At 38.5% G+C, this 17,137-nt stretch overlaps 1 long non-coding RNA gene across 4 annotated transcripts in view; it reads right to left on the reverse strand.

Annotated features, from left to right (window-relative positions):
• LOC112449528 (uncharacterized) overlaps positions 1–17,137 on the reverse strand; it is a 305,782-nt gene that overhangs the window by 254,725 nt on the left and 33,920 nt on the right. The window lies entirely within an intron of this gene.

Here is a 17,137-nt window from a genome sequence, read left to right on the forward strand (position 1 = left end):
GAATAAGATAAGAATGACCCAGCAAGGCTAACACTCAAACTACACTCCTGAAACCAACTATCATCAGTTTCTTCTGACCTAATTCATGACTACAATGCTTTTAAATATTTCAGGAGTCATTGCCAACATGTGCACTGATACTCATGTGTTTGTAGTCACTAGTTCTCCTACATGGTGATCTAGCTATTAAGCAAATAATATCTATCGAGTTAATGTTAGGTAAACACCTATTAATTAATAGCTGTTTAATAATATAATTATATTATTAACTAATAATATAGGGAATCTGATTAATAATATAGGGAATCTGTTTCTGAACATGTGGCTCTTTGAGAGAATATATAACCAGACTCCCTCTTAAAAGAGCTTTCAATTGGAAAGTAAAATCTGTGCCTAAAGATTTGATTGTTTTTTATCATTTTAATATTTGTTATGTAGTGAGTTTCTTCTCTCTCCACATTCTTCTACTCAACATCACAACAATAAAAACAAACTTCTTTTTTTTGTGAAAATGCAGGTGAAAAGTTAACTTATTCCTTATGCCTAGTCTTAATGATATATTTTTAGCATCATCCCTGGTATTTCATATCTTAACAAACATTTTATATTATTATTTTTGTGCTGCAAGCATATTGTTTTGAATCAAGTACCCTTTAGAGCAAATGTGAGCAAATTTGGAAAACTTAGCAGTGTCCACAGGACTGGGAAAGGTCACTTTTCATTCCAATCCCAAAGAAAGGCAATGCCAAAGAATGCTCAAACTACTGCACAATTGCACTCATCTCACACGCTAGTAAAGTAATGCTCAAAATTCTCCAAGCCAGGCTTCAGCAATATGTGAACCATGAACTTCTAGATGTTCAAGCTGGTTTTAGAAAAGGCAGAGGAACCAGAGATCAAATTGCCAACATCCTCTGGATCATCGAAAAAGCAAGAGTTCCAGAAAAACATCTATTTCTGCTTTATTGACTATGCCAAAGCCTTTGACTTGTGGATCACAATAAACTGTGGAAAATTCTGAAAGAGATGGGAATACCAGACCACCTGACCTGCCTCTGGAGAAACCTATATGCAGGTCAGGAAGCAACAGTTAGAACTGGACATGGAACAACAAACTGGTTCCAAATAGGAAAAGGAGTACGTCAAGGCTTTACATTGTCACCCTGCTTATTTAACTTCTATGCAGAGTACATCATAAGAAATGCTGGGCTGGAAGAAGCACAAGCTGGAATCAAGATTGCCGGAAGTAATATCAATAACCTCAGATATGCAGATGACACCACCCTTATGGCAGAAAGTGAAAAGGAACTGAAAAGTCTTGATGAAAGTGAAAGAGGAAAGTGAAAAAGTTGGCTTAAAGCTCAGCATTCAGAAAACGAAGATCATGGCATGTGGTCCCATCACCTCATGGGAAATAGATGGGGAAACAGTGGAAACAATGTCAGACTTTATTTTTCTGGGCTCCAAAATCACTGCAGATCGTGATTGCAACCATGAAATTAAAAGACACTTACTCCTTGGAAGAAAAGTTATGACCAACCTAGACAGCACATTGAAAAGCAGAGACATTACTTTGTCAACAAAGGTTTGTCTAGTCAAGGCTATGGTTTTTCCAGTGGTCATGTATGGATGTGAGAGTTGGACTGTGAAGAAAGCTGAGCGCCCAAGAATTGATGCTTTTGAACTGTGGTGTTGGAGAAGACTCTTGAGAGTCCCTTGGACTGCCAGAAGATCCAACCAGTCCATCCTAAAGGAGATCAGCCCTGGAATTTCTTTGGAAGGAATGATGCTAAAGCTGAAACTCCAGTATTTTGGCCACCTCATGAGAAGAGTTGACTCATTGGAAAAGACTCTGATGCTGGGAGGGATTGGGGGCAGGAGGAGACGGGGACAACAGAGGATGAGATGGCTGGATGGCATCACTCGATGGACGTGAGTCTGAGTGAACTCCAGGAGATGGTGATGGACAGGGAGGCCTGGCGTGCTGAGATTCATGGGGTCGCAAAGAGTCAGACATGACTGAGCAACTGAACTGAACTGAACCCTTTAGAGCACCTTCTTCATCTGGCTATACATCTCTGCATGAGCACCTGAGCCAGATGCTCAAAAATAGTACTGCTATCTATTCAGTAAACAAGTATTAAGCTTTTGCTATTCCCTAGACCCTGCAACCTCTCTGCCTCTTTACATACTGACTCCAATTTGCACACTTAAGTAACCACATTTTCTCAGGATGTTGAGTTTAAGCAAATAGGCTCTAAGCATCTCCATTCACCATTCTTTGACTTGATCTCATTACTCTTTTTGTAGTCCAGCCTTCCTACATATTTAGTGTCTGAGTTCCTAGGCTATTAATGCACTCAGAAATCTTAGGGACTGAAACCTTTCTTGCATCATTTAGTCTTCTGTTGCTGTCTTGATCCAGGATATCTCAACCTTGTATCCCAGGGCTGGGGCTTTGCTTCTTGCTACTCCTTTCTCTGCTACCCACTTCAGTATCCAGGATTCCAGATTTCCAGAAGATCACTTGCTCTCACATCCCTTATAACTATATTCCCCTAGTTGAAATAATTGCCTCGTTACATTCCTCCTACCCCATTCCTACCATTCCAGGCTGCTAGTCTAGCTACTTTTATATAATAATTCACACACTGACTTCCATATTCCAATTGCCAAATTGGATTTATTTTCCTGCCTGTAAATGGGACATGTGGGAGAAACAGTGGGAGAAACCAGTTCCAAATCCTGGACCCTCTCAACTTGGCCTGTCCCATTGTAATTCACTACCCACAGTTAATTGCTCCTAACATAAGGGAAAAAAAAAACAAGGATATCATGGTATTTGATCTTTAATGGAAGAGAGAATCTGTATAGTCTATCAGAAAAAACAAATGCTAAGTTAGATCCAAGCATCTACAATTTCTACTTGCTCTCCTGATAATCTCTAGACAGGTTAGGTACGTGGACTATGCTGGATGAGGCAGTTATACTGTTCTTCCAAGTTACTGAATTTCTCTGCAGTGAGAAGCAACATTGTAGAGTAGAAATGGCAGAGAAATAAACATAAAAATCTATGATCTTGATCTTGATCTTGATTTTCCACTTACTATTATACCCTCACCTTGAGCAGTCTCTTAACATCTCCTAGCTGTCCTCCTAGGGAATGTGGGAACAATAACAGTTCATTAGCAGTGCCTGTAAACCATCAAATCTTTAAGACTTGACTTTGGTAAACTACAAAAGTCAATAAATAAATGAAGAAAAATTTGTCCCAGCTTGGCCTGGTTGAGGAGAATAACTTAAGGTTTCTCTCCTCTTGCGCTATGCTCTAGGACATGTTTGTGTAAAAGCACGTCCATGAAATGGGCTAGTTTCCTGCATGTATATTGTACCCATTCACCATTAAAAAGTCAGATTCCAGTTTTCCTATGGATATCAAGTTTCATAGTGTCTATTTTAAAGAAAACACAGAGCAACCTGCTCCACAGACGTGCTTGGCTTTATGGCCCTGTCCCCTTGCCACCTCTATTGCATCCACATATGGACCTGGTTTCAGATGGTCTTGCTCAGAGCATAAAATGGCCTGGATTAATCCAGGACATGTAGCTGGCGGTCTCCACCATGACCCTCCTGCTTAACCCTTTTCTTGCTCTTACTTCCCTTTAGGAAGTGACATGTTTTTAGCACAAAGGAAAAAAATCCTGGTCTTGAAACTATTAAACTGCAGGAAAGAAAAAAAAAACAAACTTTTTCTGAAACTGAAAAATAAACCATGAAGAATGAATCTATGTGGCCCCATGTGGCTAGAGGTCACCTATGCTCTACCTGGGGTAAATAAAGTGAGACTAGGTGCTGTGGGAACAAAGAGCAGGGGCGCCTGACCAGATCTGAGAGGACTGGGAACACTTCCTAGGGGAGGTGATGCCCAAGAGCTCTTCCTGAGATGCAGCTATATTTCCCAGAGCGCTCAAGGCATGAGTTCTGGTGCTGAAACTGAGGAAAGTCACTCTGACCACAACAAGGCACAGTAGGGGTCTCCAGCTCACTAATGGGGCACATGGGCTTCCTTGCTCTCATCACTGTTCACCTCTAGGATACCTGCTGGGTGTCTATGAGGCCAATTTGACCATGTTCATACATCTTAAAGCAAAAACTCTAAACATGTTGATAAATAGGGTAGTTTTAATAAACTTTCTGTGGAGAAACAAAGAGCATTATATAACAATACATTCAAAGGACAGGAAACCTGAGAAACCTTTATAAGGACTCCTTTTCTGCCAAAGTTCTAGTAAGTGTAGTCGCTACTACATCTCATTCTCTCTATTGTGCCATTTGATGCCTGTCTTTTTATATATCTCTAACTTTATCTCTCTGTTCTCTTACTGCTTCTTTCTCTGTCTGGGTGTATATTCTATTTTTATTGAGATATAATTGACCTAAAACATCATGTAAGTTTAAGGCATACAATGTGTTGATTTGGTACATTTACCCATTGCTATATGATTACCACTATAGCATTAGGTAACACTTCTATCATGTTGCATAATTATTGTTTCTTTTTCATGCTGAGAACATTAAGATCTAGCCTCTCAGCCACTTTGAAGTTTATAATATGCTACCGTGAACTATAACCACTATGCTCTACACTAGATCTCCAGCACCTATTTATCTGTTAGTTGCAAATTTGTACCTGTAAAAAGCACCTCCTCCCTGTATGGCTCAGGAAGCTCAAACAGGGGCTCTGTATCAACCTAGAGGGGTGGGATGGGGAGGGAGATGGGAGGGAGTTTCAAAAGAAAGGGGATATATGTATACCTATGGCTGATTCATGTTGAGGTTTGACAGAACACAGCAAAATTCTGTAAAGCAATTATCCTTCAATAAAAAATAAATTAACTAAAAAAAAGTCAAACACCTCCTCATTTCCCCCTTCCCACAGCCCTGGTAATTACCATTCTACTCTCTGTTTTTATTATTTGGATTTTTAGATTGCATATGAGTGAAATGTATGAAGGCAAAGTGGTTATCTGAGGAGGCTTTACAAATAGCTGAGGAAAGAAGAGAAGCCAAAGGCAAGGGAGAAAGGGAAAGAAAGGGAAAGACATAACTGAATGCAGAGTTCCAGAGAATAGCAAGGAAAGATTAGAAGGCCTTCTTCAATGAACAATGGAAAGAAGTACAGGAAAACAATGGAATAAGAAAGACCAGAGCTCTCTTTAAGAAAACTGGAGACATCACAGGAACATTTCATACGAGGATATGCATGATAAAGGACAGAAATGGTAAGGACCTAACAGAAACAGAAGAGATTAAGAAGAGGTTGCATGAATACACAAAAGAACTCTACAAAAGGTCTTAAGGACATGGATAACCACTATGGTGTTTTTGCTCACCTAGGGTCTGACATCCTGGAGTGTGAAGTCAAGTGGGCCTTAGGAATCATCACAAGGAACAAAGCTAGTGGAGGTGACAGAATTCCAGCTGAGCTATTTAAAATCCTAAAAGGTGATGCTGTTAAAGTGTTAAAGTTCTGTAGTCAATATGTCAGCAAATTTTAAAAATTCAGCAGTGGCCACAGGGCTGGAAAAGGACAGTTTTCATTCCAATCCCAAAGAAAGGCAAGGCCAAAGAATATTCAAACTACTGTACAATGGTGTTCATTTCATGTGCTAGCAAGGTTATGTTCAAAATCCTTCAAGCTAGGCTTCAGCACTATGTGAACCAAGCACTTCCAGATGTACAAGCTGTGTTTAGAAAAAGCAGAGGAACCAGAGATCAAATTGCCAATAGTTGTTGCATTATGGAGAAAGTAAGGGAATTCCAGAAAACATCTACTTCTGCTTCATTGACTATGCTAAAACCTTTGTATAGATCACAACAAACTGTGGAAAATTCTTAAACAGATGGGAGTCCCAGACCACCTTTTCTGTTTCCAGATAAACCTGTATGCAGGTCAAGAAGAAACAGTTAGAACCAGACACAGAACGACTGACTGGCTCAAAATTGGGAAAGGAGTAAGACAAGGCTATTTGTTGTCACCTTGCTTATTTAACTTATATGCAGAATACATCATGCAAAATGTCAGACTAGATGACTCACAAGCTGGAATCAAGATTGCTGGGAGAAATATCAACAACCTCAGATATGCAGATGATACCACTCTGATGGCAGAAAGTGAAAAGGAATTAAAGAGTCTTTTGATGAAGGTGAAAGAGAAGAGTGAAAAGCTGGCTTAAAACTTACCAGTCAAAAAACTAATATTATGGCATCTGTTTACATCACTTCATGGCAAATAGAAGGGGAAAAGTGGAAGCCATGACAGATTTTATTTTCCTGGGCTTTAAAAATCACTGGGAATAGTGACTACAGCCATGAAATAAAAAGATGCCTGCTCTTTGGAGGGAAAGCTACGACAAACCTAGACAGTGTATTAAAAATTAGAGACATTACTTTGATGACAAAGGTCCACATAGTCAAAACTATGTTTTTTCCAGTAGTCATGTATGGATGTGAGAGTTGGTCCATAAAGAAGGCGGAGCACTGAAGAATTGATGCTTTTGAATTATGATGCTGAGGAAGACTCTTGGGAATGTCTTGGACAGCAAGGAAATCAAACCGGTCATTCCTAAAGGAAATCAACCCTAAATATTCATTGCAAGGACTGCTGCTGAAGCTGAAGCTCCAATACTTTGGCCACCTAATGTAAAGTCCTGATTCATTGGAAAAGACCTTGATGCTAGGAAAGATTGAAGGCAAAAGGAGAAGGGGGTGGAAGAGGATGAGATGGTTGGATAGTTTCACTGACTCGATTGATGTGAATTTGAACAAACTCCAGGAGATAGTGGAGGACAGAAGATCCTGGTGTGTTGTAGACCATGGGGTTGCAAAGCATTAGACATGACTTAGTGACTGAACAATAATACAGTAACATGTGAGTGACATCAAATAGTATTTGTCTTTTTCTGTCTGACTTATGTCACTTGGCATAATGCCCTCAAGGTTGATCAATACTGTCACAATGGGCAAGATTTCTTTCTTTCTCATAGATGAAGAGTATTCCATTGTGCGTGTGTGTGTGTGAGACATCATCTTATCCATTCATCCATTGACAGCAAGTCATATGCCATATGTCTTTCAGAGTTGTCTAATGTGTGTTTGTATGTGTGTATGTCTTTGTTAATCTTAATCTGTATTTTTTAATCTCTCCTTTTCCTTCTATCCTACCACTATCTCCTCAGCTTTTCCACCTGCATCTTCCTTCATCCAGATTGTCCAAGACTCTAAGCTCTACCTCCCAATTCTTGGCTCTCCCTCTGGGTCTACCCATAGTTTTTAGTGTATGAAGCTATTCTTAGTTTCTTTAATTTTCTATTACCATCTCTCATCCTACTCAGAAAATAAGGACTACTCTCTTTGGTATCTATAGTTCATAGAATATTGGAGATGAAAGATGGTAAATCTTATAATGTAATTATATTCTTTTTACCAGCCTCATCTCTTATTTCTCCACTCTTTGCACTGTCCTTATAAGGTAGACAGAACTTCTTGCAGTGCCACAAACTCCTTTCTGTTAATAGTCTGTCAATCTTATCTGTCTTACTACTCCCTCCTTTTCCCTGGAAACTTCCACTCTTCTTTTAAGGGCTGGGTCTTCCACCTAGAAAGGAAGATATTCCCTTCAATGTGGAGTTCGATAAGCCTCAGGGAGGCCCTTTCTGCTTACCGTTACAGATTAACTACATTGGTCAGGAAATGTCAGCAAGCTTGAATGTCTTCTCCACAGGACATGGATCCCTAGACATGTGAATGCATATGTACCTTCAGTGTTTGGCTTCCAGTCAGCCTTCCATAAATGTTTGTGGAATGAAGATAGAAATTCTATGCAATAAGCAGTAATCTATGACAATCTCTCTTTTCTCTGAGTCAATTATAAATGTAAAACAACAACAACAAAAACAATGTGTCAATGTCTATAAGCCCGTCTATCTTCCTCAAAAACTTCAGGAAAAAGACAAAGCTTGCAAGAGAAAGCATGAAAAGACCAAGTTCAGTGCTAAAAATCATGAGGTCATTCTTGCGCAATCACAAACTGAAACCACCTTGGTCACAAAGAGCCACTTTTAAATGGGAACCACATAATTTAAAAAGACCATTTGTATAAGGGAGGCATTAACTTTGGCCAACAATTCTCTTGCCACTGATTTAAAGATTTTGAATTAGGTGATTTCAAGAGAAAGGTTTAAAGTAAAGGAAAAATATATCCAAATCATAATCAAATGAAATGTTACAGAGGAGGTCATTGAATAGAATTCTTTCATGGTCCTACATTTAACTAGATGGGATTTTTTTTCAAAGTATCATCATAGCCAATCTTTGGGAATGAAGGATTTTCTTCTTAATAGTAAACCACATTTCATCACAGAGATGGACCCCTTTATTCCCCTTGACCACAGACAATTTTTCATGTTCCATATGTAACATATAAGAAAATCAATGATTGTAGCTTTTCTTTATCATGGCAAACTGAGCTACAAATATATGAAATAAGCAATAGTTAAAATCTGTTTTCCTCTCTCAATGAACTGAGTTACCTATACTAAATACTCTCAGTGGGGATATCACAGCTAACCATTTCACAATGCAATATAACAAAGGGACTAAAAGGGGCAGCTTTATGATGTGTGAATGATGTGCTTAAATCATTTTATAAACAAGTGCACTACAATAGAGGCTATTTAACTGTAGGTTTAAATGATATGACATAAGCATTGTTTAAATCTTATTTACCTGGGTTATACTCATTTAGTAACTACCCAAATACTTATAGGGTTTCTCTAAGTGTCAGAGACTGAGTGAGTTTTCTACTATAGAGTTAAGGGTATGAGTGAAGTTTTGGGGATTGTATACCAAGATGAATGAGACTTGGCTTCTAGCCTGGAAGGGCTCATAGTTAAAGGAGAGAGACTTGTAAACTTGCAATTGAGCAAGAAGGAGAACAATGGTTCTTCTGAGTCCCCTCAATAGATGGAGCCTTAACAATCAAGCTTATTAAGATAGGATTATCTTTCATATGTCCTGGTATAAAAAACAATTGGCCAGATACTAGTCTTCCTAGCTCACCAAAGAGATTAAAGTCACTAGCAATAGTGCTGGTTTTAGGAGAAAAAGAAAGCAACTGCTTATGCTCATTCATATATTCATTCATTCAAATAACATTTAGTGAGTAGGTAATATAGGTTAAGAAATGCACTTAGCAGTAAGGATATAGATACTGCAATGTAACAGAAAGACATATAAATTGACCACATTACAGTGTGGAAAGGGGTATGGTGGCCTATGGCATATCAAGGACAGTAGGAACTTACAGAAGAATTCATACTTGAGATGGCCTGTCATCTTATTCATGTCTTTAGTTTTGGAATAGAAATGGTCTTTTCCTTACATTAAATTTGAATGACTTCTTGATTTCTTTCACTTCTCTCCTTTCTCTATAATCTTTTCCTCAGTTGGCTATGTTTACCAAGCTTTCTTATTTTGACAGATCTGCCCTATCTTGGGGTAGGGAGAGGATAGATAAATAGGTTGAACTCGATGTCATGTTCTAGTTGTCATCTGATTTCTCTAAAGTATTTCATCTTATTACATTCCTTACATTTCACCTATATATGTATTACTTTCATGTCCTCTCCGTTCATTGTTTTGGCTTGCATTTCCCACCACTGACATGACTATTAAAAAAAAAAATTATTGGAGTATAGTTGCTTTACAAAATTGTATTAGTTTCTGCTGTACAGCAAAGTGAACCAGCTATATGTATACATATACACCCTTTTTTTGGATTTCCTTCCCATTTAGGTCACCACAGGGCATTCAGTAGAGTTCCCTGTACAGTAGGTTCTCATTAGTTATCTATTTTATATATGTGAAAGTGATGCATTAGTCGCTCAGTCATGTTCAACTCTTTGTGATCCTATGGACTGTAGCCCGCCAGGCTCCTCTGTCCATGGAATTCTCCAGACAAGAATACTAGAGTGGGAAGCCATACCCTTCTCCAGGGGATCTCTCTTTTATTTTGTGCATAGAAGTGTATATATGTGAATCCCAACCTCCCACTTCATCCAGCCTTCTTTTCCCTCCTTGGTGTCCATAAGTTAGTTTTCTATGTCTGTCTCTATTTCTGTTTGTGAAATAAGTTAATATATACCATTTTCCTAGATTCCACATATATGAGTTACTGTACATTTATTTTTCTCTTTGTGACTTACCTCATTCTGTATGGCAGTCTCTAGGTCCATCCACACATCTCTGTAAATGGCACAATTTTGCTGAAATGACTATTTTCTTAAAAACTGTTAATACTAATAACTAGTTATACACTGAAGGATTTTCAAAACCTCATCTTCAAGTTATTAATGATGAGTCAGAATTTGACTTTACTACTGAGGCTCAGAGAAATTATTTGATTTGACAGAGATTACGAAATTACTAAGAGGCTGAGCCAAGATGCAGATTGACATTTACCTCGTAATTCTTGTCTTCTGTCGCATTTGATATTTTAACTTCCTCTTTGTGGACATCTGTTTTTGCTGATCTGAAATCTGTTCCTCTTAAAATTTGAAACAGCATTCCAGTACTCCCTTTAGAGACCAACCTATGTTTCTATTTCCTAACAGTTTGAAGCCAGGCTGATTTCAGTCACCCCCAGATCTAGAGGTAAACACCTGATATAAAAGAAAGTAAGCATAGGAAGTCCAAAAAATATATGTATATGCTGCTGTTCCTGCTTATTTTAGGTATCCCATGTCTACATAACCCTGCTTCTTCTAGTGACAGGCCCATGCATCGGTTCTAGAAATTGAACTTGCTGAAAATAACAACTAACTTGTATGATTTGGTGAAATCCCTGTCCCCCTTCCACTGCACTATGATGATCTAGCGTTTGGCTGGTGTTTTCCCAACTCAGGCCTTTAGCTCACAATTTACATGGCCAGAAGCCACCAGAAATGAATCACTGGCTGGCCAGCCTGTTCTCTGTAACGATTTTGGATGTTCTTATTTTCCTTCTGCCTGCTCCCATTCTCTGCTTGGTCCTGGTGTCTACAAGACTCCGTCTTCTGAATTTTAATTTACGGCAATGAAATTTCATTGTTAAAAGCCTGAAAGTAATTGACTTTAGAATTCTCCAAGAATGCGTTTTTGTTGCTTTATTATTCATAAACTAGGTCTGCCCACTCATGAATGCTTCAGAGCAGTTACTAACACAAGATCTAGCCTTCCACTATCCAGACCTAGACCTAAATCATTTTGCTAAAAACCCAGGCTAGTTATCCTGGTCCCTCAGAAGAGAATTTGACAGTCAACAGGTTGAATTCACATTTTCCTCTCTCATTTATGAGTTAGAAGCTCAGAGAAAGTGACCAGGTCCAGTTAATCTTTGGATTCCCATTTCTAACATCATACTTCATACACGTTAACTCTGTAAGTCACTGCTGATTGAACTGACTAGACCTTATGTGTCTCAGGATTATAACCTTACAGTTTCAGTTTTTAACATGCCAGGCATTCTCCCTCTAACCTCGAAAGACTCAAGGTTTCCCTTACATATAACTTAGGGAGGCTGACTGAGACTGTGTATAAAAGTCTGTAACATTTTAATAATTCAAGTGAATGCTATAAAATACATTTCATGACTATCATGTAGCAGAGAAAACCCAAAAGAAAAAGGCTTTCATTTGTCATGAATTCTGAGCCTAATTTCAAAGTTTATCTTTTATATAATAATGGCTGCAGGACAAAAAAAAATTCTAGAGTTTGGAGAAAATTGGTTTTCATTCAGATAAGTTGTAATAAAATCCTAGAAAATGAGAATTATATGATATTGAAAGTGAAAGTCACTCAGTTGTGTCCAGCTCTTTGTGACCCCATGGACTAAGAGGAGATTTGATTTCCCAATGAAGAAGACAGGATTTCTCTTGCATCTGTTCCTAGTAATTTCTTATTTTGTTGGGTGGTAGACTTATCTTTGTTTTTTTATTTACATGATAAAAATAGGGAATAAAACCATGTGACCACAAGAATTCTGCTTAATCAACTATTGTGAGATGGATACTGGGAACATACCGAAGAGGGAAGTATTTTGGCCTCTTTGAGATGATTAAATCATCCAAAAAGTAGTTATATCTTGCCTTAAAAATGATAGAAAGATTTCTATCTGTATCTACTGCCAGGTAGGACATGTCTGTGAAATGATTGTTCTCTGATGCATATTGTTACAAATACTGGAGAGTTAACTCGCTGTGGAAGTTATTATTAGTTTTGAGGGAATTGGTAAGTATCTCCCCAGTTTTCCCCTCCTGAATTCTGAATCAATGACATGGACAAAAGAATGAGGCAGATGGAGACAAAAGGGGGCTCTTGGAGAATATATGGTGAGAACAGACTTCCTGATTCTGAGTCCTAGAATTAAGCATATGTTATCTCCCACTCACTCTGACTAAAAAGCAAGTTTGAGACCTTTACCACTGAGTTTTCCACATGATCCATCAGGGCAGATTCTCTACAGGCAGGCAGATCCTAAAAACGAAAGGGACAGGAAGGAACCCCACTTGCCAGGTCCTTCTCTGAAACTCACCAAGCTTTAAATTATTCTACTCTGCAAAGAAACAGAAAGGAAAGAAACAGAGAAGGGAAAATATCCTTTCTGAAGGAGAGGAGGAGTGGGGAATGAGTAAGAGCAGTCCCTATCCCTGTCAGCACCACCAGATTATGTGTTTACAATTGGTGCACTCTTGAGAGTATCTGCTCTTCAGAAAAGCATTTGGGGGAGTGAAGGAGAATAATAGAGAGCTTCTATGGAAGTTAGTTCCCTAAGAACTAAATTAAGGTTTTATTCTAGTGATGGTTTTGGCTTTGTAAGTCACTTTGTAACTGTCCTTTTTAATTTATCTCTTCACACCAAAATAATTGTTGTTTAACTCTATCACAGAATTTTTTCCCCACAATTTTGGGTGCTTCAAACCATGCTATTACTATTACCTCAATAATAATCATTTCCCTAGAATGTATTATTTGGTATGTCAAATAGCCTACAATGTTTAAACTCTTAATAATATTCCCTAATAAATACAACATTAGCCCTACTTACTATTCAATTTCTAATATTTATATTTGCCAGCTGAGGAATGAAAGATCTGCAAAGGGTCTTCTTAAATATGGATGCTGATGAAGAAGACGGAGGGAAGGAATGGTGAGGGGTGGGATGTGAGCTGAGAAGACTTTCCTGAAATCCAACAGAGAAGCTTCAAGAAGCTTCAAGAGGAATCAAAGTTCAAGAAGTGGTCAAGATGTTGATGTTGAATGGTTAAGCAAAATAAGGACTAAGATAGATAACTGCCCCTGGCAACTAGGAAGTCGGTGCACACCCCAAGGAGAGTCTGAGCAGAGTAGAGGGATTCAAGCAACCTGTAGAGGGTTAAAGAGTAAATGAGCTATAGAAATGGAAACCACACTACTATAGAATGCAGGTTTCCATTTCTAAAGATTTAGCTATTAAAAGAATAAAGTACAAAGTGTTACAGGAAAGGTTAGGTTAAGGGGAAATTAATATTCTTTCATAAAAATTGCTGTACTAAATAAATATACTCTATAAACCCATAATAATTAGTAAAATGTGTTCTACTTAATAGTATCATATAATAAAGAACTAATTTCTGTCCCAATAATTAGAGTATGCAATATAAAATGGGGCTAAATGCAATTAAAAAGTAACATATGAAAGAGATAAAGAACGTTCTAAGTGGGCCAGGGATTTTGCAAAAGGCTCTGTGAAGGGAGTAAGCCCTGTGTTTTCCTTAAAATTAGTTACAATACCAACAAAAGAGACAAAAGGAATGTTGATCAAGACACTCTACAAGTTGCATTTTTAAAACATGCAATCAAATTAAAATTTCCCCCGTCCCCTGCTCCTTTTTCAGAAATCCCAAACAATTGCTCAGACTCAACCCTTATTCTTTTCCTTCAATAGACTACCAAATCGAGAATTATGAGAGAAATGAGACATGGGTCAATTTAGAGTACATAAAACAGATTGAATTGGTTCATAATTTTTTTTTCTTTTTTCCTTCCCAAGCACATAATTACAATATATCACATACAAGAGACACTGGTTTAAGTACCTTACCAACTGATTTTGTTTCCTGTTTACCAACAGCAAACCTGTAAGGAAAACACCTCTATTATGTCCATTTTACAAATAGTAAAATTGAAGCACAAACCAAGTAAATTACCCAAGGTTATCCAGCTAGGAAGTAGCACACCTGTGGTTCAAACTCAGGCAGTCCGGTGCCTGGGCTGATTCAATCAAGTGCCACTCCACGCTGCCTTTTTCTACTGCCTTTAATCATTTTCCATCTTTTTGAAAATCTAAGTCAAAGTAATATATGCTCATGATCTAAAACATTCAAAAGTACACTATTTCTTGGCATACTCACTAACTCTGCTGTGAACAGCTCTGCGTTTAACAATGCGGAGAGGATATGGGTGAGCAGACTGATGCAGCTTTCTATAAACACTTGTCAAAAAATTTCCTCCTTTTGGCTTTACTTCTCATTCCTGACCTTGCTCTCTATCAGTTAGGGTTCCATATTCTCTCTAGGGATCACCAAGGATATTAGCTGACATTCCCCACCCCAACCCACCACACACGTACTGAAGCTCCTTCCTCCTTCTGGGCTACAATTACCCTCAGCTTCTATTTCATCTTTCAACTTGCTCCCATTTTCTTCCTATTACTAAATATTTTTTTTTGAAATTCACTCTTGAAGTCTAGCCCAATTCTCATTTCCTATGTGTTTAATCCCATTTTGTGTTCCTTTTATTTTTCATAAAATTGCAGCTTGAACTGGAAATCACAGGAAAGATTTTGTAAGAGATATCAGTGATATTTAACTATATTTATGGGCTGAAAACACTGATTTAGATGAGAAGCAGAGAGGAAAAATACAGGAAAATTTGAGAATAGTTGATAAAACAATTTCTAAACAGACAGTAGGGAGTGGATTCAGTGTATAAACAAAGAAGTTGCTTAGGAAGAAAAAAATAATTCATTCAACAAACATCTATTGAATTTCAACTGTGTGCCAGGCAATGTCATAATCACTGGGAGATAGAGCAGTAAAGAAAACAAACAAGCATCTTTTTTAATGCATCTTATATTCTGGGAAAGATTGATGGCAGGAGGAGAAGGGGATGACAGAGGACGAGAGAGTTGGATGGCATTACTGACTCGATGGACATGAGTCTGAGCAATTTCCAAGAGATGGTGAAGGACAGGGAAGCCTGGCATACTACAGTCCATGGGGTTGCAAAGAGTCAGACATGACTGAGTGACTGAACAACAACAACATCCTTGGGGGAGAAGACAGACAATGAAAAAAGAGGTGAATATACCAAAAGTTTTATTGTGGTAAGCACTATGGAGAAAATAAGATGTGAAAGGGAAATAGATAGTGATCAGTAGGATTAGATGCTTGGGAGCAATTTTAAATACAGTGATCAGAAAGGACTCACTGAGAAGAAAATGTTTGAACAGCAACCTGAAGTAAGTAAAAGGAAAGACAGGCAAATAACCTGGGGAAGACTATTGCAGGCAGAGAGCAACAAGGCAGAGGCCTAAGGCCAAAGCAAGTCCATCATATTCAAGGAATAGCAAGGAGGCAGATAAGTGAGAAGAGTAGTCAACCTTAAAGGCAATAGTGCACCCATCTGTAAAGAGCCTTATAGGCTATTGTAGAGACTTGGGCTTTTCTTTAAGATGTAATGGGGCTTCCCTGGTGGCTCAGATGGTAAAGTATCTGATTGCAATGCAGGAGACCCAGGTTCAATCCCTGGGTAGGAAAAATCCCCCGCAGAAGAAAATGGCAACCTACCCCAATATTCTTTCCTGGGAAAACCCTTGGTCAGAGGAGCCTGGAGGACTACAGTTTATGGGAACAAAGAGTTGGACATGACTTAGTGACTAACAGGCTTCCCTTGTAGCTCAGTTGGTAAAGAATCTGCCTGCAGTGCAGGAAACCTGGGGTCAATCCCTGGGTTGGGAAGATCCCCTGGAGAAGGGAGTGGCAACCCACTCCAGTATCCTTGCCTGGAAAATCTCATGGACAGAGGAGCCTGGTGAGCTGCAGTCCATGGGGTCGCAAAGAGTTGGGCACAACTGAATGACTAACACTTACTTACACTTAGTGACTAACACATTCACTTTACTTTCACTTTAGGATGTAATAGGAAGAAGACAGTGGAAAGGTTGGGGTAGAGAATGTGATCTGATGTACAATTTTGGCAGGATGACTCCAGATGTTGTGCTGAGAATAGATTGTAGGGCTCCAAGGGCAGAATAAAAAAAGGACAAACTAGGAGATTATTACAATAATCCAAACAAGAGATGATAATGACTTCGCTGGCAAGGGTGATGCCAAAATCTGGGGCCTGAACAGCCAGAAGGGTAGAGTCATCATCAACTGGCAAGGGGAATACCCTAGAGCAGTGGAACTTGGTAGGAAAGGTCAGGAGTTTTGATTTCAACATCTTAAGTTTGAGAAATTTATTGGATATCAAAGGAGATGTTTAGCAGGCAATAATAAATAAGAGTCTGGCATTTAGGAGAGAAGTTTGGACGGAGATATACAGCAAATAACTGAAAAATATCATCTCATTTTCCCTTAATACAAAAAAAAAGGATGAACACTACTATGGACAGTTTTATAATGTAGGGAAGAGGATTTATTAATATTATATTTATTAATATATTTTTTCTCTGTCAAGGCTGAAGCAAAGTTATATAGTAAAAAAGAAACAGCTTTGGCTATTAACCAGCATTAACTAAAGGTTTGCCTAGTAGCATTGAGAGGCCAGCTGGGCTTGAAAATCCTAAATTTGTGGCAGTTTGGGTTTGTGGTTATATAAGCCTATGTGGTAAAGCATGGAAGATATATGTTGAATCTGTTAGGGGAAGTGCGCTGACTGAAGCCGCCCACCCTGGCCAAGCACCACAGTAACCATGTGCATGAGTTGTTTTAAGACACAAGGTCCTGGTAAGGAACACGGAATTAATAAGCTACCACAAACCAGAAAGGTCAAAAGG

Source organism: Bos taurus, chromosome 14, assembly GCF_002263795.3.
Source record: "Bos taurus isolate L1 Dominette 01449 registration number 42190680 breed Hereford chromosome 14, ARS-UCD2.0, whole genome shotgun sequence".
In the NCBI taxonomy this organism is placed as follows: domain Eukaryota; kingdom Metazoa; phylum Chordata; class Mammalia; order Artiodactyla; family Bovidae; genus Bos; species Bos taurus.